The sequence below is a fragment of the Giraffa tippelskirchi genome, chromosome 13 (genome assembly GCF_054371585.1).
Source record: "Giraffa tippelskirchi isolate mGirTip1 chromosome 13, T2T-mGirTip1v1.2.pri, whole genome shotgun sequence".
NCBI lineage: Eukaryota > Metazoa > Chordata > Mammalia > Artiodactyla > Giraffidae > Giraffa > Giraffa tippelskirchi.
Window position 1 is genome coordinate 991,696 of NC_137287.1, and position 22,564 is coordinate 1,014,259.

A 22,564-nucleotide genomic window follows, 5' to 3' on the forward strand; every position below is an offset into this window, starting at 1 on the left:
GTGCTCAGCCCTCGTCAAGACAGAGCCTGGTGGGACTGTAGGTACAGAAAACCAGCATATGCCAGGGCTGGGTGGTAGTGAGCTCCCCGGCACCGAGGGAAATCGAGCATATCCTGGATCAGGAAGCTTGAGTGGGAGAAGAAAGGCCAGTATCACCGGGGTGGGGAGGTGTTTTTATCAAAGTAATTGGGGGGAGCAGTGTCCTGGAAGGAAGCAGGGGAGGAGCTGTCTCCCACACCAGTCGGTGCCTTGATGGCGGCCCAGGGGCTGGGCAGCCTGGTGGGCTCCTGGGGGCAGCTGTGGACCCCCGAGCTGGAACCCTGCCCCGCAGAGTCATCGCCACTGACCCAGAGGCAAGGGCAGAGGAGGGTGGCTGTGAGGGTGGCCTGGACGCTCGTTCGCACGCCTCTGACCCACGGAGCAGGCCAGAGGGAGGGCGGCCGGCCAGGAGGAGGCCCTGGCCTCCTTCCCGGAGGAAACGCGATCGATCGCTCCTGCGGCAGAGCGCCTCCTGCCCGAGCCTCCTGCTTGGGCCTGGACTGCCGTCCCCATGGGGCTCAGAGTGCGGCCTGGCCATGGCGGGGCCTCTGGGGGAGGAGGGCAGCCGACCCTGAAGAGGGGACGGGCGGTGGTGCGTGGATGCTGCGGGGGGCGGGGTGGTCTCTGTGCCCTCCTGCCTCCCCCTCCCCTGGGATCCCACCCCCTCAGCCCCCGCCCGCCAGGTTAGTTCAATGTCCTTGAAGGGCACGGGGCTCGGGGGTGCTGGCACAAGGCCCCCTCAAAATGCTCCCTGTCCAGAAACCAGGGACTCCAGCCCAGGTGACAAGCAGTCACAGGCACCGAACCTGCCTGGACACCCAAGCTGGGCTTGAAGGACAGAGGCCGGGACAGGCCAGCCAGGGTGCGGGAGGGCACGCCGGGCAGAGGCACCTGTGAGGGCAGGCCTTGAGGGGAGGGGGACTGGCACGCGCCCAGGTGGGCCCCCTGCCCCCGGCCCGCCCTCCCACCTCGGGTTTCTGAGTACTTATGCCCCTGGGCTGGGCCGCAGCGGGTCTCCGGGGGGAGAAGGGTGAGGCGGGTCCCTGCCCGGGCAGGCTGCAGCGCTGCATGCTGACGGCTCGCCCGCAGCTCAGTCCCGAAGCACCAACTACGCGCAACACGGGTCAGGCTGGTTCCGACCCCGGGGGTCATGTGGGAAGAGGGGGTGGACTGGGGCTGCGGCCTCTTCCGTCCCGTGTGCAGAGGAGCACAGATGCTCAAGCCCACGTCCGCCTGTGGGCTCCGAGTGCCGTGTCTCGGGGCCTCCAGGGGGCCGGGGGACCCCACGGGGCGTGAGGCAGAAAGCCTCTACCAGCCTCGACACCCTGGGTCTCTCCTTCCAGGAAGGAAATCCTGGCGGCTGATACCATTTTTAAGAAATCAGATGCCTCTCAGTCCACTTTGAAGCTTCCGCATGTCATCTCTGCTATTTTCTGGCCAAGTCCTTCAACGAGCAGGATGAACCCAGGAGGGCCAAATGGCCGGGCCTGGCTCTGTGGTCCCGGCCTCTCGTGATGCAGCAGGGGCTGCAAGCCCCTTGGGGACAGCGAGGGGGCGGTTCTCCCAGCCCCACCTCTGAGGTCCCGGGAAAGGTGGCCCCTTAGTTACCTACACCTGGACCTGACACAGCTGTGGGGCCTGCTCTGTCCACCTGTCCTTCTGTCCCTCCTGCCGGCATCCAGGCTGCAAACGTCAGTTGGTCATGGATGGTGGCCCTGTGCTGGGTCGGGCAGGGACACAGACCTGACAGCTCAGCATCTCTGAGGGCAGGGTGCCTTGGAGGGGCCCCAGCTCTACTGTCCTGCACCCCCACCCATCACGATCCACATCCCTAATCATCAAGAGGGACAATTTTGGGGGAAAGAAACCACCATCATTCTGCTAGCTCTTTCTTCTAAGCACATGTACATTTTTGCTTTGCAAAACTGGATTGAATTTATTACTATGCGATTTATAATCTGTTGATTTCTCCACCTAACAGTATGTCATGTGATTTATCCCAGACTCAAGATGCCGGCAAAGACGTGTGTTTCTGCAACCTCTGGCTTCTGAGGGGGCGGAATCACCCTCCTTTCCTCTGATCGGCGTGCATCTGTAAGGCAGCCCTGAGGATCAGGTGGGGGACTCAGCTGCGAGCAGAGGTCACACAGGTGAGCAGGTGAGAGGCCAGAGCGGAGGCCGTGGGGGTGGGGGCAACGTGGGTGTACGACTCCGCACTGCTCAGCAAAACAGCGCAACCCACGGGCACGCACACCTCGTGCAGAGTGGAAGGGATCAGACACAGAGGACACTCTCTGTGACCCTAAGTTTATGAAAGTCTCGCTGTTCAGTCTCTATGTCACATCTCTTTGTGACCCCATGGACTGCAGCACCCCAGGCCTCCCTGTCCATCACCAACTCCCGGAGCTTACTCAAACCCATGTCCATCGTGTCAGTGATGCCATCCAACCATCTCATCCTCTCCTGTCCCCTTCTCCTCCCGCCTTCAATCTTTCCCAGCATCAGGGTCCTTTCCAATGAGTCGGCTCTTCGCGTCAGGTGGCCGGAAGTATTGGAACTTCAGCTTCAGCATCAGTCCTTCCAATGAATATTCAGGGTTGATTTCCTTTAGGATGGACTGGTTTGATGTCTGGGATACAGTAAACCAACTTTCGGTGGGAAAAGTCAGAACCAGGGGGATGTGGCGGGGGGGAGCGGGAACCTTTTTAGTGGATGTTCTCTCTCCCGGTGGGTGTCTGGGCTGCAGGGAGTGCCTGCGAGAGCGTTCACGGTCCCCCGACGGGTCTCCGTGTCGTCGTGTATCAGTTTTCCTCCAAAGAATTCAAAACTCCGTAACAAACATCGACCTCCAGTTGGCGCTGCGTGCACGGCCTAGCTAGGGGTGCCTCGTGCTGACATCCACAACCGAGCTGGCCAGTGGTTGGTTCCCGCAGGGCTGGGAGGAAGGCGACAAGGCACGCGGAGCCGGCCGTCGGCCGTGGGCGTTCAGGCGTCACCGTGAGACTATTCCGACTTTCTGTATGTTTGAAAATTTTCAAGCTTACATGTGAAGAACAATGAAAGAGTCTGGGGGCTGTAGACAAGCAGCTGTTCACTGACCGTGTGTGTGACCTTGGACTAGTCCCTCAGACTCCTGGGGCCTCGGTGTCGCCATGGCCTGAAGGAATTAATGAACATCAAGAGCGTACCCGCAGTAAGTGCCGGCCTACGGCAGGGCTTGGAGCATGCGCACGTGGTTGGCCGCATGTCTTTGTTGGTCGTGTTGAGTTGGCGGTGCTCCTACATGTCCTGCAGGTGCTCAGGGTGGCTGATGGACAAGCCGAGGCTTTGCACTGAGTCCAAGTGTGCGTGCACGCTCGGTGGCTCAGTCGTGTCTGACTCTCTGTGACCCCGTGGACTGTAGCCCGCCAGGCTCCTCTGTCCATGGGATTCTCCAGGCAAGAATACTGGAGTGGGTTGCCATTTCCTCTTCCAGGGGATCTTCTTGATGCAAGGATCAAACCCACATCTCCTGCATTGACAGGCAGAGTCTTTACTCCTGAGCCAACTGGGAAGCCTTGAGTTCAAGAGTAAGGAGCCCCAAAGAGCCAAAACGATCTTGCAAAAGAACAAAGCCAAAGGTTCACAGGTCCCGCTGTCAAGCTTCACATGGTGATCGGACAGAGTGGTCTGGCAGAAGGATAGAGACATATCCACCGATGGGGTGACGTGAGGGTGCGGAAATAAACCCTTTATTGATGGTGACTCTATTTTTGACAAGCGGGTCAAGACGATGCAGAGGAAAAAGAACAGACTTTTCAACAAATGGTGCTGGGACCAACAACACACGCGCAAGAATGAAACTGGAGCCCTGCTTCACACCGTCTGAAAAATAACTCAGTGGATCAAAGAGCTGCATAGAAGAGCTGAAACTGTAAAACTCTTAGAAGAAAATATAGGAGTAAATCTTCACCTTAGGCAAAGGCTTCTTAGACACAACATCAAAAGCATGAGCAACGAAAAGAAAAAATTAGACTTCATCAAAACTAAAACCTTTTGTGCTACCAACAATTCCAATGAGACAGTGAAAAAACAACCCATAGAAAGGAAGGAAATATTTGCAAATTATAAATCTAATCAGGAACTTGTGTCTAGACTATATAAAGAACTCTTGAAAGTGTAAGTCACTCAGTCGTGTCCGACTCCATGGTTTGCGACCCCATGGTCTGTAGCCCACCAGGCTCCTCTGTCCATGGAATTCTCCAGGCAAGAATCCTGGAGTGAGAAGCCATCCCCTTCTCCAGGGGATCTTCCCAACCCAGGGATTTAATCTGGGTCTCCTGCTTAACTCTTACAACTCAATAATAAAAAGATAAATAGCCCAGTGGCCATGTGTAAGGATCCTAATAGACATTTCTCCAAAGATTTACAAATGCCAAGAAGCTAATGAAAAGATGCTCAACGTCATTAGCCGTTGGGAAATGCAAATCAAAACCACAGTGAGATACCCTTTCACACCCACCAGGTTGGCTGGAATCAAAGAAATAAAAACAAGTGTCGGTGAGGGTGCAGAGGAATTGAAACCCACACAGACTGCTGGCAGGAAACAGTTTGGGAGTTCTTCAAAACGTTAAACACAGAGTTACCACATGGCCAGCAATTCTACTGCTCGGTATATACCCAAGAGAAATGAAAGCATATGCTCACATGAAAACTATACAAATGTTCACAGCAGCATATCTGTAATATCCCCTAAAGTGGAAACAACCCAAGTGTCCATCAACTGATGAATGGATAATAAAAGGTGGTTCATCTATGCAATGGAATATTATCAGGCAATCAGAATGAAACAGTGACGTATGGTACAACACGTGTGAATCTCGGGCTTCCCTCGTGGCTCAGTCAGTAAACAATCAGCCTGCAATGCAAGAGACCCAGGTTCAATTCCTGGGTCGGGAAGATCCCCTAGAGACGAACTGGCACCCCACTCCAGTATTCTTGCCTGGAGAATCCCATGGACAGAGGAGCCTGGTGGGCTGCAGTCCATGGGGTCGCTAAGAGTCGGACACGACTGAAGCGACTTAGCAGCAGCAGCAGCAGCACACTTGAAACAGTGAACCGAGCAGTTATGTAAGTTAACCCTCAGTGAGGCTGCTAAAACCAGAGCAAGCCTAGGGTTCCAGTTCTCCCTCGGCTCTCCAGGGCAAGTCTCTGCTGTTCCGCAAGGCTCAGTCTGATCTGTAAAACGGGACCGGGAAGAGTCGCCTTCCCGGGATATTACAGGTACAAGATGACAGATATGAAACAATCTTTCATTTTAACTTCTGTATTTAAATTTATTACAAAAGAAATGTATGCGCATTGTATAAAATTCAAACAGCAGGTGTGGGTACACAGTGAAAAGCCTCATTTCCTGGTGCGCTGGAAATTTCAGTATCTTGATTGGGGTGGTGATACAGATGTATACATTTGTCAAAACTCATGGAACTGTATACTCTTAAGAAGGGTGAAATTCACTGTCAACAAATAATACGTGAAAAATATCTTTAAGTGAAACAGTCTCCCCCCCTCTCTCCATGTCTCCCCCCTCCGGTTTTGTTACTGTTTTGCGCACAGGCAAATAAAATGTTATTGTGTTATATCCTTTTTGTATGAGTTAATAAAAAGTCCTACACACACAGTTCCACTCCTTGTTTTGTTCCCCCAAAGACCGTTCTGGGAGATGGACTCGGATTAGTGCGTGCCTGTCCAGCTGTGCGTGCATCTGTGTGGACGCGTCCCTGCACTCCACAGCCGGCCGGCATTTCAGATGCTTCCAATCTGCTGCTGTTACAAAGAGTGCTCCGGTGAACAACCTTGCGTGCAGTAATATATCATTTTTCACATTTGTGAGCACTCTCTGGAGGACAGATTCCTAGAAGTAAATGCTGGGCCAAAGGGTATAAGTATTTGGAATTTGGACCTTGTTTCAGAGGCTCTAAAAGTGCCTGCTTCCCACATCACTGCAACACAGTGTGTCATTAAACCTTACTCTTTGCCCATTGGATGAATAAATCATCTCTCAAAGTAGCTTTAATTTGCCTTTCTGTTGTTAGGAGTGAGACAGGGCACTTTTTGTATATGTAAGCATTATTTTTATTTCCTTTTCTGTTCATAATCTCTGCCCATTTTTTCCTGCTTTGGGGTTTTTTATTATTGATTCGTAAGAGCTTTTTGCATTTGGGGGAACAGGCTCTTGCTTGGGTGTAAGGTGGCCACACCGCTGTTTGCACGGCTCTTGGTTTTTCGGTGTTTGTTGTCAGCACTGTGAAGTTCTGGGCACCGGAGGGACAGTCTCCATCTCCCTCTAGGCACCGTCTCCCAGGATGGGCTTGGGGAGGCTCTTTTCCACATTAGCCCTGCCATGGTGTCCCTCTGCTCTCTCCCTGTCCACCCTCAGCTGTCTGACTTACCTGCCCGGGTCAGTTCCTCCCAGCCAGGCCATCGTTAGAGGAGAGAGGAGCCACAACAGGGTGCAGACACGCATCAGAGCCCTCACCTGTTGGGAAACCACACCCGGTCACCCCTCCTGTGCTGGTCGGGGGTGTGGCACCGAGATTCAGAGGTGAGTCAGACTGTCCTTCTCTGCCGAGTTCACAGTCTGGTGAAAAATCCAACGTGGCAAGTACTTGGGCAGGGGATCTCAGAGAGGCACAGAGGGGCCTCTAGCAGCTGGGGAAGGTGGGGGTCCCAGAGCCCCGGGCCCAAGGCCTCTCACTGCCTAGCTTGCCTCTCCCCAGGACACTGGGGTGTGTCTGGATTTAGTGGTTGGTTTGCAGGGGTGAAAACAAGGATCTGCTGACCCCGTTCCTGCATAGTCCAGCCCCGGCCTCCCTGGGAAGCGGGAGACGTGAGCAGTGCTCGTTTCTAGGTGCCGTGTGAACTGACTTGACGCAAGCTGCAACCACACGCTTGATGCATGGAGGTGAGTTTATCACTGCGTTCGGGCACGTGAGCCTGCCCGTGTGTTAGATGTGGACGGGGGTGCGTTTGACCTGAGAGTGTTTGGAGCTGCCTGCGGGCCGTACCACCGACAACTCAAGCTGGGCGTCTGTGAGGATGGCGAGAGTATCCCGTGTTCCCGCCCAGATAACGCCCGGTGGGGAGATGGGCTGGTGGGTGCGACTGGAGCTGTGTGTGGACACGCAGTGTGTGGGCGGAGTGTGTGTGTCTACAACGCAGGCTGCGTGGGGGTTTTCAGGAGGAGACGAGTGTCTGAGAGAGGGAAGCGGGAGAGAGAGGGAGAGAGCCAGCGAGATCTCACAGCAGTGAGACGGGCGGGAGAGCACTTGGGCTTTGTTTAGCCCAGAGAAAGAGGGGCCTCCCTCCTGCCTCCTCCCTCCAGGTCTGCGCTGGGGTCTCCTGTTCTCAGCTTGAGGGGTGTCTGGCCTTTGGAGCGGGGCAGCAGCTAGGCTCTGCTTTCAGAGCAAACAGGGGCATATTTCAGCATCTCAAGATGCTGGAGTGCGAAAGTACCCGACAGGCGCGCTTCCTCAGGCAGGAGAGCTGCACCCGGCAACCAGGTCACCACCGACTCGCAAGGCCCCGGCCAATGAGGGGGAAGCGGAACCGGGGGCTGCCAGCCGGCCTGGGCTTTAAAAAGGAGCAGTGCGCCTCCATTAGGGACCTGGACAAGAGAGACCCCCAAGGCCAGCCTCTGCCCCCACCTCCCGGTCCAGGGGGTCTGAGCGCCCCTCAAGGACAGGACAGCTTGAAGACAGTGGCTCCGACCTTGACCGTCATCCTCCGGGTCCCAGGGCCCACAGGAAAGGCGGTGGGCTCTCCTCCATTCTGTCCCCCTTTGGGGTCTCGGCTCTGCCTCAGGGACATCCAGTCTGGAGGAGACGCGGGTGCGGTTGGGAGGAGCTGGAGGGCGGCAGCTGGCGCCACAGGCTGGACCCGACCCCGACCCGGAACCCCGCGCGCCCTTCCTGGGCCCGGCCGGCCTTTGGCTGCGTGGCTCGCAGCCTCATCCGCCACTCCCACGCCGGTCCTGGTGCCTCCTCCAGGAGGGGCGCCCCTCACCCTCCATCAGACCCCTCCTCTTTGCGTGAGCGCCCGGTGGCGCGCAGGTCGACCTCGCTGCCTCTGTCTCCCCTCCCAGTCCGGGGTAGCACGCGGGGCAGGGGCGCCGCGCAGGCGGCAGCGCCTGGAGGGCCGCGCCCGGAGCCCGAGCCCGGCCGGGTCTCTGCTCCGCGGCTCGGACTCAGCGGCTCGGGGAGCGGCGCGCAGGCCGTGCCGCGCGGGTGCGCTCTTGAGCCTGATTTGCAGTTCTCGCCCAACGCGCAAGCCGCAGGCTGGGCAGCAGCCGTGGGGAGTGGGAGCCGCCCGGCGAGTTGGGGTGGACGCCGGGAGCGAGCGCGGGGCCACCGAGAGGCTGCGGATGTAGAACCCAGTCTAGAGGCTGACCGGCCGGTTGCAGCCCCCCGGGGATTCGGGAGGCGAACGAAGAGGAGGGGATCCGTGGGAGGAAAACGCTCTAAGCCGAACCTTCCGGGAATCGAAGGAGCCTGGCAGGTCCCACGCCCCTCCCCGGCCCTGCCCCCCCGCCGAAAGTGGGGAGGGCGGCGCTGAGCCCCGGGAGGGTTGGGGGGGGTCAGCGAACTAGGCGAGAGCAAGTCCTTCGGGGGCGACCACACTCTCGCCCCCACCCCCCCAGGTGCAGCGCCCTCCCCATCCCGGAAACGCGCGCCCCAGCGGGCAGAGCAATTGCATTCGCGGTCGCGCGCGCCCACACAGGATCTGACTTCGGGTCAACTTTCACGCGGTTCCCGGTGTGTGTGCACACGGCAGTGCCCGTACGCGCGTGCTCGTCCCCGCCCAGGTGCCCACCTCCCATCGCCACCCGGCGTCCCGACTCCTAGACCTTTGGGGGCCTCCGTTGTAACGGTGGCCTGGGGCGAGGGCAGGGGCGCGCAGTGCGAGCCAGAAGGAGGGGGCGAAGACGCCTCTGGGCTGCCCACGCCGCCCCCCAGCATGCTCGACTTCCCCTCCCGCGTCACCCTTCGGACAGCCCCCGTCCACCGACGTGCTGGAGCTACACCGCCGCCCGCCCCTCCGTCCGCCCCCGCCCGCGTCCCCCGCCCCTCCTCCAGCCCTCCCCGCTCCGGCTCCTACACGAAACCTTCGATCACGCTCAGAAAGAATGTGCTACAACCTCGGCGCGGCCGCGGCCGCCACCACCGCGCCCGCGCCGGAGTCGGAGGAGCCGGAGCCGGAGCCGGAGCCGCCGCTGCCCCGCCTGTCCGGCCGGCCCCGGGCTCGCCGCGCGCTGTCTCCGCTGCCGCCGCCGCCCCGCGCTCGCCCAGCGCTTGACGCAGTGAGCGCCGCAGCCCGGCTCCCGCCGGCTCCGCTCCGCTCCCGGTCGCAGGCCGAGCCCAGCCCGGCGGGCTCCGGGAGGGGCAGGCAGGGCGCTAGGGGGAGGAGATCTGTCTGGAGCCAGCGAGGCCGGCGGAAGAAGAGCTGGAGGAAGGAGGGGAAGCCGCCGCCGCCGCCGCGCTCCGGGGACCTGGGCGCGCGCGCTGCGCTCTCCTGTGACCGTGCCTCCAGCCCCGGGCCCACAACCCAGAGCAGGTAGGAAGGGGATGGTGGGGGCGGGGGCTGCGCGGGGCTGCGGTTTGGGGGTCCTTTCTCCCGCGGCTGCAGGGCCAGCAGGTCCCCGCCCCTGGTGGAGGCAGGGAAGAGGCTCTCCCGGGCGGCAGTGGGGGCGTGCGCGGGGTCCCCAGAGGCTCTCGCAGCCCGGGCCGCCCCAGTCCCCGCGCCCTGCCCTGAGCGTCCTCGCGGAGCCGAGTCCCCCGCCAGTGGGGCTTGGTTATGGAGCATTGTTTCCGGCGGTCCTCGCCGCCCCGCTCTCGGGTGCCGAGGAGGTCGCACCCGAAGTTAGCAGTCACCGGGCCCTGGCCGGACAAACTTCCCTCCCCGACGCCGCGGCCCGAAGGCCCGGGACTCCGGACTCCTTGGGCTAGGAGGCGCCGCGGGGACCCCGAAACTTTCCTGAGCTTTGTGAGCAGGAAGGGAGGGATAGGCAGGGATGGAGTAACGGGGTGGTCTTGCTTGCGAGGGAGCAGTGGTGGCCGCGGCGCCCCAAGTTGATGCGGAGACCGCCCCCCATCAGGAACCAACAGGAACCCCATCTTGTAGTCGGGGGCGGGCAGGGAGCGGACTGAGGGTGCCCAGCCTTCTCATGGCCGGCGTGGAGGGAGCCTTGCTCGGAGCGGGCGTTACAGGACCCCCGCCCCCACCCCACCCCACCAGGTCTCCTAGCTCCGCCGGCCGCGGCCGCTCTCCTGCGAGAGACCCGGCTCCAGGCGATTCCCAGGCGCCTCTGCCCCGAGCCTGTGCGCCCGGAAGCCGGGGGCCGAGCTGGGCTCCGGCTGTGGCGGGACCCCAGCGCGCGGCTCCCAGCCTTCTCACCCTGGCGCTCTTGCTTCCACGCCCCCTGCTCGCCCCTCCTTCTTGACTCTCCGGTCTCTGGGTGTCGCCCCCAACTTTCTCTCTTCCCAAACTGCACCGTGTGGCCTGGGGCAGCCCAGACCGGCGCGATGCTATCACCTTCCTTAACGGAGCCCTCCCCCGCTGGGGCGGCGTGGGGTCCCTGAGCCCGACGGTCGCCGCTGAGCGGGAATTCCCTCCCGCCCCATCTGAGCGGCGGGGGGCGTGCGGTGGTCGCGGCGAGCCGCCGGCTGGGTTGTGGAGAGTAGAGAAGACCCGTGAAGCTTCCGAGAGGGCTTTGCGGTGTAGCTACAGCCTCTCGTGCACGGGGGAGGCGACGCCCCGGTGGGCTCCCTGCAGCGTCGCCTGCACGCACCTCCAAGGCCCAGGAGGGTTCTGTCGTCCCCCCCCATTCCACCCACCCCAACACTCAGGTCCCAGCTTGAGTGGATTTGGGGGACGGAGGACACGGGGCACTTGCTCTTTCTCCCGCATCCAGCCCCCAGGCAGCCTGGGGGTCTTTGTCCCCAGGGCGGGCCTAGGACCCCGCCCCCTCCGTCAACTCTGGGACCCCGCCGCCCTCCAGCGCTTCTGCGCCGCGCTCCAGCGGTCTCCAAGCCTCGGCGAGCGAGGAGCCGCATCCGTGTCCACCCCTCACCCGTTCTGGGTCTGGAGGTGGGGCAGGGGGCGTGGAGCGCGGTGTGGGGTCGCTGACAGAAGTCCTCGCCGCGGCGCCGGCGCCTCTGGAGCAGAATTAATGAGTTACACGCAGGCGGCCATCGGCGCGACCACGGGGGAGGGGCGACCGCGCTGAGACTTCGGCGAAGAGGTCGCAGCCCTAAGGGGCGGCCTCCGCCGTGGGTGAGGGCGTCACTGGCCGGGACCTCAAGCTTCCTTTTAGGTCCCACCTGCAATCCCCTGCGCCCCCAACTCGGGTTCGCTCTCTGCGCAGCTGGCTTGCGGGAACGCCCCCCCTCCCCGTGCGGAGCCTGGACCCTTCCGGCCCCTCCCGGCTCCCCCCGGCTCCTCCCGCTGTCCTCCGAGCCCCTCCGCAGAGCCCTGGCCCTGGGCGGACATATAGTGGCCTGGCAGGGGGGCAGGGCTGGGGCGGGTGCTCTGGCCTCCGGCCTTGGCTTCCTCGCCTAAGAAATGGGCTCATAGCCCCCGGGCCTGGGGAGGAGCAGGAGGGTGCTCTGTAACTCTGGCCGGCCCTAGCTCCATCCCTGGCATTCTGGGGTGGCCCTTCCCAAGCCAACCCCATCCTTCCTGAGCCGCAGCTGCTTGCTGGGGTGGGGGGACCGGCCAGAAACAGGCACCCGTCACCTCCGGGCAGGGACTCGCCAGGGGAAGGACGCACTGGAGCCGCGGCTCCCATGCGTTCACGGCCCAGGGCTGGTGAGGCCAGAGGCCGGGAGCCTGATTTCTCAGACCTTCCAGGAGTGACCCGTGTCCCCGGGGAGGCTCTCCCCAGCCCCAGCTGCAGCTGGGGGGGGGGCTCTGAGGCAGGAGGGGAGCCCTCTCCCCAGCCGGCCTGCTCTCTGGTCCCCCAGCCCCAGGCCGAACACATCTGAGGCTTGCTGTGTCTACGGGGAGAGCCCGCAGACTGGCCTTGGCCTGAGGCCTGTGGGGCGAAGGTCCAGGCAGGGGCAGCCCAAGGAGAAGGGATGCAGCCCAGATGCCCCCGCGGCCCAGCAGCCTCCTTCCCTGGGCCTCACCTGATCCCTGGAGCTGTGACAGGTTTCTGGACACAGGGCTCCCCAGGGCTCGGTCCCCACCACGGGGCACGCTGGCTTCATTCTAGCAGCCCCTTTATAGCCTGGCAGAGCCACACGGTGCAGGCAGGAGGGGGCCACAAAGCACTGAATTCCTAAGTCCCCACCTGGCAGGGAAGGCAGCTTGGAGCCCACTTCCCCAGGTCCTGGCTGACCTTCTGCGCCCAGGCCTGGGGGGGGCTGGGGGATGGGGTCTGCCAGCTCCTATAAGAGTCGCCTGTGCCGTGGGCGTCCATTCACATCCCCTCTCCGGTCCCCACACACCATAGGATTTATCTTGATTTGCTGCCTTTGAATTGAGTCAACTCTTTTGTATGCTCGGTGAATCGCCCAGCTGCTGGCGGGGAGCGGAGAGCGCGCCGGGGGTACCGAGGCCGGGAATCAGAGGCGGGTGGGTAACAGGAAGCGGGGAGGGGGCTGCGGGCGCCTGCGGGGACGGGCCGGGCGGCGGGCTGAGCAGCCCCCCCGGCAGTCGAGAGCACCACCGAGGCCTGCCTGGCCCCAATGAGGAGTCCTCGAGGGGCCAGGAGGCTCAGTCCTGGGGGCAAAGCTGCCCCTCGGGTTCTGCTTAGGATCGGCTGTGTGGCGGGGCTTCTCTGGGCCATTTCCTTGCCTGTAACTTGCGGAAAGGGGGCTTCTGCACGCGCAGGTGGCAGGGGTCAAACTAGGAGGAGAGCTTGCTCAGAGCCCGCTCCCCCCACCTCGAGTCTCCCCAGAGGCTGGGGGAGTGAGGGAAGGAAGGGGACTAGGGCTGGGAGAGGGTGCCGGCCCTCCCCGCCCCTCCCCCAGCTCTCTGCCCCCGGACCCCTGCCTTCTCCCAGGTGGGCTGGATCGACGGGCCGACCCGGGTCCTGAGAACGCCTGGGCTTTGCTTAAAGGGGAGGGGGTCGTGGGCAGCCCTTCCAGCCACAGCTGCGGCGCGCTCCGTCCGCGGAGGGCGGACGTGGGTGGGAGGCCGGCCAGGGGCCGAAAGGAAACCCTCCTGCGCTTTCTAGTACCTCCCCCGCCCGCTCCCTCCCCCGCGTCCCCACCCCCGGCTCGGCGGCGGGAGGGAGGGAGCAGGCAGCGAGGAGGCAGGGCGAGCGGGGGGGTCTGGAGGGAGGGGAAAGCGGGCGGGGGCGCGCAGGGGCGGCGCGCGGGCTCCGGCGCCCCTGCCCGCGCGCGAGGGGCGGGGCGGCGCGCGGATCGATGGGCGAAGCTGGGGAGGAATTTCAATCCCCGGAGCGAAGTTAGAGCTTGAAGGACGGCGGCGGCGGCGGGCGCAGCCCCGGAACGGCGGCCGGGCGAGCAGGTAAGCGCGGAGCCGGCGCATCCCGAGTCCGCGCGGGTCCGGGGCCGAGCCTGGGGGCGCGGCAGTCCGGCCGCTCGCGGGGGTGGCGCGGCGGGCCCCGCACCCCGCGCCCCCGGCCCCTCGTGCGCCCCGGCCCCGCGCGCCCTCCGAGCGGAGCGGGCAAAGTTGGAGGAACTTGGCGGCGGCGGCGGAGCGGGCGCTCGGCTCAGCGGGGCAGAGGGGGTCCTGGTCGGGGCTCCGCGGCCGCCCCCGGAGCGCCCCTGCCCCGCGCGCCACTACCCCTTGCACGGACTCGCCCCTGCCCCAGCACCCCTCTCCCTTCGTCGCCCCTCGTCCCACCCCCGCCCAGAGCTGCTGCTTCCCGTGGTCGACCCAACGCGGTCCTTGCCCTTCCCCGGAACCTCCTCGGCCCGGGGTCCCTGACCCCGTGGGTGCGAGCGGGTATATCACCCTTCTCTGTCTGCGCGCACTCCCGACGTTTGGCGCCTCCCAGCCCGGCACCCCGGGCCCGTCCAGCCGTGCCCCGGGAAGGGGCGGCATTCCGCGAAAGGGGAGCCAAACCCTCGGCGTGGGGGCGGGGGCCTTTGCTCAGAACCTGATGGAAGTTCTCCACCCCTCCCCCCACCTTGGACACGTTCTCTTCGTCATCCTTTGGGGGAGGGGTGCTGAGCCTTCTTGCTCCAACTTGCCTCAGAGACAGGGGTCCCCGCTACATTCTGTAAAACCTGCAGGTCACTTGCTTGCTGCTCAGGGTGGGCCCCCCTCCAAAACAGACCGATAGCCTCTGGCATCAAAACCAGACTCTTCCCCGACCAGAGCTGTGTGACCTTGGGGCAGGTAAGCCTCTCAGAGCCTCAGTTCCCAAATCTGTGAAATGGGGCACAAGGCTAGCCTGTGCTGCATGGAAGGAACACCCCAGGGAAGGGTCAGCACTGGCAGGGCCCCTGGAGGTCTCTCCTCCAGGCTCGGGGACCTCCAGCCAGGCTTGCAGCCCCAGCAGAGCCTCAGGTGTGAGCCATCCTCTCCGCCCTGTGTGCGCGTGGTGGAGCGCTTGCTTGGGTGCAGCTGTGTCTGCCTCGCTCCCTCACTGTTGGGCTGGAAAGAAAGCGTTAACAAGATCTAAGGTCTCGTGGGCCTCGGGGGCAGAGGCTAGGGAGCGAGGGAAACACCTGGGACTAGGAAGGTAGCCTCCCCTAGGCTCCTCTCTGGCGGCGGTCTCCAGTGGGGCCCCAACCCCAGAGGAAAGGAGCACGTTGGCCTGTGTTGTCTTGCAGCCGCGAGTACTGTCCTGCTTCCTGCCCAACCAGCCCCCTGGCCCCCTGTGCCCTGGGTCCTTGCAGCCGTCATGTTTTAGTTGAGCCAGCCCTGGGCACACTCTCCCAAACCCCACCCCAGGTTTGCGTCCCGCTTCATCAGAAAGGGAGACGCCCAGAGATGGAGACACAGATGCCGGGTGGCTGTGTGTCAGAGGGGAAGGCCCCCTGCTCTCTGGGTTCGGGGGTGGCAGCAATGCCTCACTTTCCTGGGCTTGTGGAGGGCTGACGCTCCCCCTCACCGCCCCGCAGGATCTCCAGGTCTGGAAGGTTGGGAGTCACGCAGTCAGATCCTCTCGGACCCCCTCCTGCAGGCCGGCTGCCCAGGCACCCCTCAGGGTGACACAGCAGCTGTGAGCTGGCGGTCCTGATGAAGGGGAGCGGGGCAGGCATGTTATCCTGAGACCTGGCACACGTGAGGGGGTTGGCAGTGGGTGTGGGGGTCACCCATATCTGGGCCTGGGGACAAGAAGGACCTCGGTCCCCTGCGCATTGCCCCCCAAGACTCCCTCTGGAAAGCTACAGTGGCTTTGGAAGCCAGCACCCCCCACCCAAGCTGGGGAGCAGCTGTTGCTCCCCTAATTCCCTACCCACTAGACACAGGTGGTGGGACCCCAGGAGAGATGTGGACCTGGCAGCCTGTGTCTTAGACCCTGGGAGTTTGAACCTGAATGTCTCCTTGTCAGCATCATCTGCTTCAAGAGAGGAAATATCAGTGGGGTCTAAATTATGACAGGCTCTCAGCAGGGTAACGGGAGTGTCTGCCCAAGTCCCACATCTGTGTGTGTGTCTCTGAGACACACACACACTCACACACCCCCAGGTCCCACGTCTCTGTGTGTCTCTAAGACACACATCTGTGCGTGTCTGTAAGATACACATGCACCCACACACCCCCCAGGTCCCACGTCTGTGTATGTCTCAGACACACACACACACACCCCGAGGTCCCACATCTGTGTATGTCTCTAAGATACACATACGCACACACCCCCCAGGTCCTATGTCTGTGTGCGTCTCAGAGACACACACACACCCAGGGTCCCACGTCTGTGTGTGTCTGAGACACACATGTGCCCACCCTGGGTAGATTTCAGTGGGGTTTCCTAAGCTCTCAGATCCCCTGGGTCAGAGCCCCACCCCCGAGAGGCCCAGGCCATGAGCCCAGAACTCTCTGAGGACACGCAGCAGCAGGAGAAATTTACGAGCAGAGGTGCTGGGACCCGGGTGTCCATATGTCTCCGCAGGAAACAGCCCCCGCGGATGCCTGGGCAGGTGGTGGAGAATACACGCGGGGTGGGGGTGTGGTGGGGGCATCGGATGAAAGAAGCTGGTGAATGATAGGCAGGAGATGGGTCTCAGGGCCCGGGGACGGGACCGTAAATCTCCAGGCGTGAACCTGGAGCAGGTGCTGGCATTGCCGCGGATGCTGGACACATTTGTCATCTCTCCAGCACCCCCTGTCCCCCCCACACCGCCCTTCCCTCTTTGTCTCCTGACGTGGATTCTGATTTCTTCCCACAGAAGCTTGGGCATCACCTGGCCCCGGGCAGGTCTCTGGGGGGGGGGGGGTGGCGCGGGCTGATGGTGGAGCCCATGCAGGGCTGGTCCCCAGATACGTGAAGGACTTTGGTATCATCTGTCCCAGCACCCACTGTACAGATGGGGAGACTGAGGCCAGAGTGGGGCAGGGTGCGGTCTGGGGACGCACAGTGAGTGGGGCTGGTGGAGGGGCTCCCGCGTCCCTGCCATGTGGGTTCAGGTCTGATCGCCTGAGCAGGGCAGGCCAGCCTTGGCTGCTGGGGACACCTGCCCCCTGACCATCCCCAGCTCCCCGTCAAGTACCCCGTGGCTGTGCACACCCACGTGGTGAGCAGGAGAGGGGTGGCGGGTGTGGACACAGCTTCTCCGTCTGGCCTGACTGCCGGTCATTTGCCCAGCCTGCATGTCCAGTTGGTTCCTGGCTTTGCCGAGCTCTCCCGGGAGGAGAGGGTGTGGGGAGACCTTGGGGACCCAGCAGCTATGTGGGGGCAGGAACCGAGGCTTCTGGCTGTCTGAGCTGGAGGGTCCTGACGGTTACTCCCCAGACGGGTTGAGGGTCCATGGCATGCTCTGCTGGAGCTCTGTGTTGAGGCCCCGGCGACTGGGGGGTTTGTGTCCAGGGTGGGGAGACAGCCGATGCACAGCACACAGGCGCGTGTACCCAGTCCTTCCCGGGGGCGGTCGGCCTGCCTGGCCCCACCTTTCAGAAGAGTCCAGCATCGCCCAAGGTCACAGGGCGAACCCGTTGGGAGGCCGAGGCTAGGGTCCTCCTGGAAGCCGGGTCTGGGTCGGCCTCGGGCTTGCAAGAGGAGCCGGAACAGAGGCTGAGGGAGGCGGGGACCCCAGGAGGGCTGGACAGCCTCCCTAGGGCCCCCTTGGGGTCAGCTCTGCCCTGGGGGCTGAGGCAGCTCTGTGGGGAAACTGAGTCACGGAGCGCCTGCACTCAGGCTTCTCGTGACACCACCGTTTCCACGCCCACCGCTGGGACTCCTGGCGGTTCCGTGCGTGCCGGGGGACCCTGAGCCTCTGCCTCAGCCCCGCTGGGCCCTCCTCCCTCCCAGGCCTGACGGGGAGCCTTAGTTCCTGAGAACCTGTGGCCTTTCCAGTCCTCGGGGTCCCCCGCCCCTGGGAGGGGGGCCCACTCCTCCTCGAGGGGCAGCTATGCCCCAGGCATGGGGGCTCCCAGAGGAGGAGTTTGGTGGGCCCTTCAGTGTTTAGATTCACTGGACGTGAACTTTGACAAACCCTGGGAGATGGTGAGGGGCGGCAGGCCTGGCGTGCTGCAGTCCGTGGGGTCGTGGAGTTGGACACGTCCGAGCCACTGGACAGCAGCATAAGCATCTGGGTGATCGGCAGGAAGAGGCTGCCTGAGGGCGGGGTGTGGGGCGAGGAGGGCGGGGGTAGCCTGGCATCCAGCCCCTCCTGGCCGGCGGTGCAGGGCCTCTGACTCAAGCCCTCCATTTAACAGACGGGGAGACTGAGGCCCAGATGTTGCAGCGCCAGCAAGCCAAGCACTCCAGGCTCAGCCCTGCCCCACCTTGGAGAGAGCAGAGGGTCCTTTCAGACCCTGTTGCCTAGCAGCCGGGCCTCAGCTCCACCCCTGCTGCCTGGGGGCCCACGCTGGCCCCACCCCAGCCTGGAGATGTGGACACTGTGACTGAAGGCCGGGTCTGCCCCTGGGAGTGGCCGGCACGCCCCCTCCCCCGCTGTGGGAAGCCTGGGGTCCCCTCGGAGCCCTCCCGTGGGCTGGGAACCCCAGGCTCCCTTGTGTTTGCTGAGAGATCCTGCTTTATTTTGGGCAGGACCAACTCTCCCTCCGCGGCTCCCTGGGGCTGAATGAACAGAGACACAGACTGGCTGGCTGTGCGCCTCCCCACACGTGGGGTGGGGGCGGCCGGCCTGCCTAGGGGGCTGAGTGCCCTGTGTAGGAGGGGCTTTCTAGATCCTTCCTGCACACAGTAGGTGCTGCAGAGAGATGGCTTGTGAGGGCGCAGTGAGGAGGTGCCACTGGCCCCTTGCTGTCAGGACGGAGCCCGGAGGCCTTCCGGGAGGAGCAGCGTGGACCCTGACACCCCCCGCCCCCCGCCCCAGGCTTCTGCGCTGCCCTGGAGACCTGCCGGCCATGGGCTCCCCGGGTGCTTCTGGAGCCTGTGTTTGCTGCCCGCCCTCTGCCATCCCCCATCTCCACGGAGGGGTCTCCTCTCCCTCTGGTCGCTCTGTGGAAGCTTCCGGAAGGGCCCAGTGTCTGCTCTGGCCATGCAAGCTGGGAACGGGCCGCCTTTCTGCCTTGGTGCTTCCATCTGCCAAGTGGGCTGAGGGCTCGGCCCTCCCCATGTGCTGGGCTGGGGACGGGCGCCCTCCCCCCACTGAGCCTGTTTTCTGCTCGCCAAGGGCAGGGCTGAGGTCGATGGCCAGTCTGATGGCGAGTCTGAACGGGTGACCCGAGTTGTGCGGAAGACAGAGCTGCCCCTGGGGCTCGTGCGAGCCCTGGGCCTTTTGGTTTTGACTCCGTGGGCCCTGCTCAGCCCCGAGCCCCAGGTCCCCTCATGCTGTGCTGTGGAAAGTGCGGCTTGGAGAAGGGCTGCCCGCGTGGGGGCCCGAGCCGGCGCAGGCTTGGTGTGCTGGAGGGGCCGGGCCAGAGGTGCGGGGTCGGTGGGGACAGGGCCCCTGTGCCAGCTGAGGGCCTGGGCTTCTGGGGAAGACGTGGGTCTCATTCTGTTTGACTTGGGAAGCTCTTGGGGACTTTGAGATGGTGAGGGATGCACTTGGCTTCCGTGTCTAAAGGTCCCTGTGGCTGAAGGGGAGGAGGACGGGGGCCCTGGGGGCCTGTGTGGGCAGGGGTGGCCGCCCAAGTGTGCTGAGACGGGGCCGGCGAGGGAGAGCCTGGAGCATCTGTTTTGACGTTGCTTTAAAGATGGGAGCCGCGCTCCTGTAGAGAAGACGGTTCTGTAAACTACCTCGTGTTCCCATCTGTGTCTGTTACCGCGCAAGGCGTGTGCGTGTAGAGGGTAAGATGGTATAAAGCGAGTCCTGCTCTCCTCCGACACCCACCAGCAGTTCAGAGCCGTCTCTCTAAGGGGAGCGGGCCTGGGCCTCCCGCCAGAAGACACAGGTTGGCGTGAGACCGGGGTGCCCGGCTGAAGTGCCCGGGCTGTGCCCCAGCTGGTGGCCAGAGTTTCCTCTTCGAGACGCACGTCTCAAGTCTGGGGGTGCGAGTGGTCACATGTGTGTGCTGGCGCGTGCCTCCCGGGAACCGGAGCCGACAGCAGGTACGGCCCCGTGAGCGACACTGCCTGACGGAGGGTGCGTTCCCATCTCAGGTTCCTGTCTGAGGGTTGAAGTTCTGTAAAACCAGATTCTCCTCTGTTTTTTTGGTGCCTCCAGGAGCATGGGCTGCGGTAGTAGAGGTCAGGGCCGCGCAGGTCCTCCCAGGGGCCCCCGGGGGCGCCCTCGTGGGCTGGGGGCTGACCGGCACCGGGTCCTGGGGGACAGGCCAGGGCAGGGAGGAGGCTCTGGCCTCCGAGGCGTCTGCCATCTGACGGACGTCGGGCTTGTTGGCCTCGTCCTTGTGGTGTCCCCACAGAGCAGCAGCACGCTGGGTCTGGAGGGCGGGAGTCCCAGGGGACGGCTTTTTAGAAACACCGCTCCCCAGAAATCCAGGGGTGCCTCCCTGGCCTCATCCACACACGTCACGGCCGAGATGCCCCAGCCGGCAGCTGACCTGAGAGCTCTGAGGATGCGTGGCCACGACTCCCACACCCTGACAGGCACTCGCGCGTGCACGGGTCTCACGCACATGCAGCCCTCTCTGGAGGCACAGGTGCTGCCTCTGACACGCGCGTGCACACGCAGAGCTCACACACACGGCAGGCTCTCGTCTATCGGTGCCCAGGGCTTCCACCGGGCCCAGGCGTGCCCGCCCCTCTGTGGTGTCCTGTGCCCTGCATGCCCGCATGTCCACGTGCGCCCTGAGCCTGTGTGCCCTGGCCGGCACCTGTGTCCAGCGTGTTCTGTGCACACTGAGGCACAGGGCGGCTGTGATGCTGTTTCTCTCTGGGGTCTGGGATTGGGAGGCATGCTCCTGGGGACTGTGTGTGGACACCCTTCCCAGAGCCCAGCTGGCCCGGGGGGCCTGCTCCGTCGTGAGCTCACCTTCGCTGTGCCAGGCCTGCGCAGAGCCAGGGTGGGGCCCAGGGGCCCAGGTAATGCTCTGCCCGTCCTCGGGGGTTCCTGGGGGAGCGGGTAAGGTGGGTGGCGGTGACTGTCGGGGAGGGCACGTCTGCGGGCCGCCACCCTGTGGGACCAGGGCCGCATCCCGTTGCGGGACGCATGGGTTGTCTCGTGTTGCCCTCGGCGGAAGGTGACAGACCGTGGGGACGCCTGGATCCCCAGTGACAGCGGTGCCTCCCGGAGCTGCATGGCCAGAGGGTGATGGGAGCCAACTTGAGGTCCTTTCAGCCAGAACCTCTTCCATTTTCCTCTGCCCCCTGCCCCTTAGGGGAAGATGTCTGGAAATTCTAAACTCCAGGAGAAAAGCCCCATCTCTAGGGGCCGGGCGATGGGGCTGTGAGTCCTGGGCAGGAAGGGTGAAGCCAGGCGATGTTCCACACCTGGAGCTCTAGGGCCATTCCAGCACCCTCTTCTGAAAGCGGAAACAGGGCCGGGTGGGGCAGGGCCCGGCCTCTGGGTGCGTGGCCCCCCCGCTTGCGGCTCCCTGAGCTCACAGCGAAGGCGCCTGAGCCTTGTGGAGCACAGCCCCTTCCCCAGACTGGCCTCTTGGCTCCTGTCTCACCTGCTGCCATCCTGGCCTCCGAGACTCCTTGAAACAGCGGAGCTCCGAGCCCGCCTGGGCGTGGTGGTCCAGACCCTGCTGGTCGCGCGCCCGGTGTAGGCCCAGCACCACCGGGGAGCCTGTTGCAGCTGAGAGGGAGGGGGCTGGGCCCGGCTCGTATCACGAGCTCCAGAACCCAGACCTGCCTGTCTCTGACACCCCTCGCTCCAGCAGCCCCACTGCCCATTTTACAGATGGGAGAGCCGAGTCTCAGGGCAGGAGGCAGAGCTGGGAGCTGGGCCCTTGACTGCAGAGGAGCAGGGGCCTGCCCCCAGGAGGCGCCGAGGCGGGAGCCTCCTGGCTGGCTGCAGGCAAGTGACCCGCGGGGTCCAGGCTGCCTGGGCTCGCCCCCTCTCGTCCTGCCCAGCGTTCTGTGTGTGTGGGGAAGGTGTTCCAGGGTTGTGAAATCTCGGACTGGCACAGAAGCTGACGGCCTTGGGGGCCGCTCGGTTATCCTGCAGGGGACTCTGGCCTTTAGAATAACGCTGGTCGCCTGTGAGGCTGGCGTCCCGTGCGGCTGGGGGGTGTGGGCCCGAGCGCGCCGGCCTGCCCCTTCCCCGCTCCCTGCTTTCTGGAGGTTCCTGACAGCGTGACCATGCTTTTGTGCCCTTGGGAAGGGACCGCGCAGGGGCGTCTGCACATGGACAGAGGTGCTCAGCCACCGCCGCAGGTGAGTATTAGACCCTTCCCATCACCCTGGAGGGCTCCCTACCTCCTGTCCAGTGGTGGGTGGTCCCCACATTCCCCAGGCGCAAATCGCCACCTGCCTCTGTAGGCTTATCAGCTCCTGCAGGAGGGTTGCAGCCCCTCACATTCCCGCAACACCTGGCAATGTTGGTCTTTTTTATTACAGATGCACCGGGCAGGGGTCGGGGGCTGTGGTTTTAATTAGCGTTTTCTTAATGACCAGTGAAGTTGGACATTTCCTCGTGTGTTTATTGGCGCTTATATTTCGTTTGTGATAAAATGTCTGTCTAAATCTTTTGCCCATTTTAACGTGGTTATTTGACTTAACTGAGTTTTAACATTATTCAGAATTGTTGTGAGAGTTCTTTATACGTTCTGAATACAAGTCCTTGATCTGAAGTATGATTTGCAAATATCTTATCCTGGTCTGTATCTTGTCTTGAGTATTTTCCATGGTGTCTTTTGGAACACCAAAGTTTTTATGTGTAATGAAGTTTGCTTTATCAATTTTTCTCTTTTATGAAGAATTCTTTTCCTAATCCAAGGTCACAAATATTTCTTCTGTGTTTTCTTCTAGGAGTTTATATTTTAATTTTAGCTCTTGGATTTAGGTTTATTGACCATTTTAAGTTAATGTTTG

The 22,564-nt window shown here is 62.8% G+C and overlaps 1 protein-coding gene across 8 annotated transcripts in view; it reads left to right on the forward strand.

Moving 5' to 3' along the window:
• Positions 1-22,564, forward strand: part of ELFN1 (extracellular leucine rich repeat and fibronectin type III domain containing 1) — a 121,616-nt gene that overhangs the window by 49,033 nt on the left and 50,019 nt on the right. The window contains exons 3-5 of one of the 8 annotated variants that reach the window (XM_081552539.1): positions 2,021-2,197; positions 6,458-6,622; positions 6,929-6,982. The gene's annotated coding sequence lies outside the window, so the exon portion shown is untranslated. Of the gene's footprint in view, positions 1-2,020; positions 2,198-6,457; positions 6,623-6,836; positions 6,983-7,998; positions 8,575-8,716; positions 9,631-13,417; positions 13,552-22,564 lie in introns of those variants that run through there. The other 7 variants (XM_081552538.1, XM_081552540.1, XM_081552535.1 and 4 more) reach the window with 7 other exon arrangements.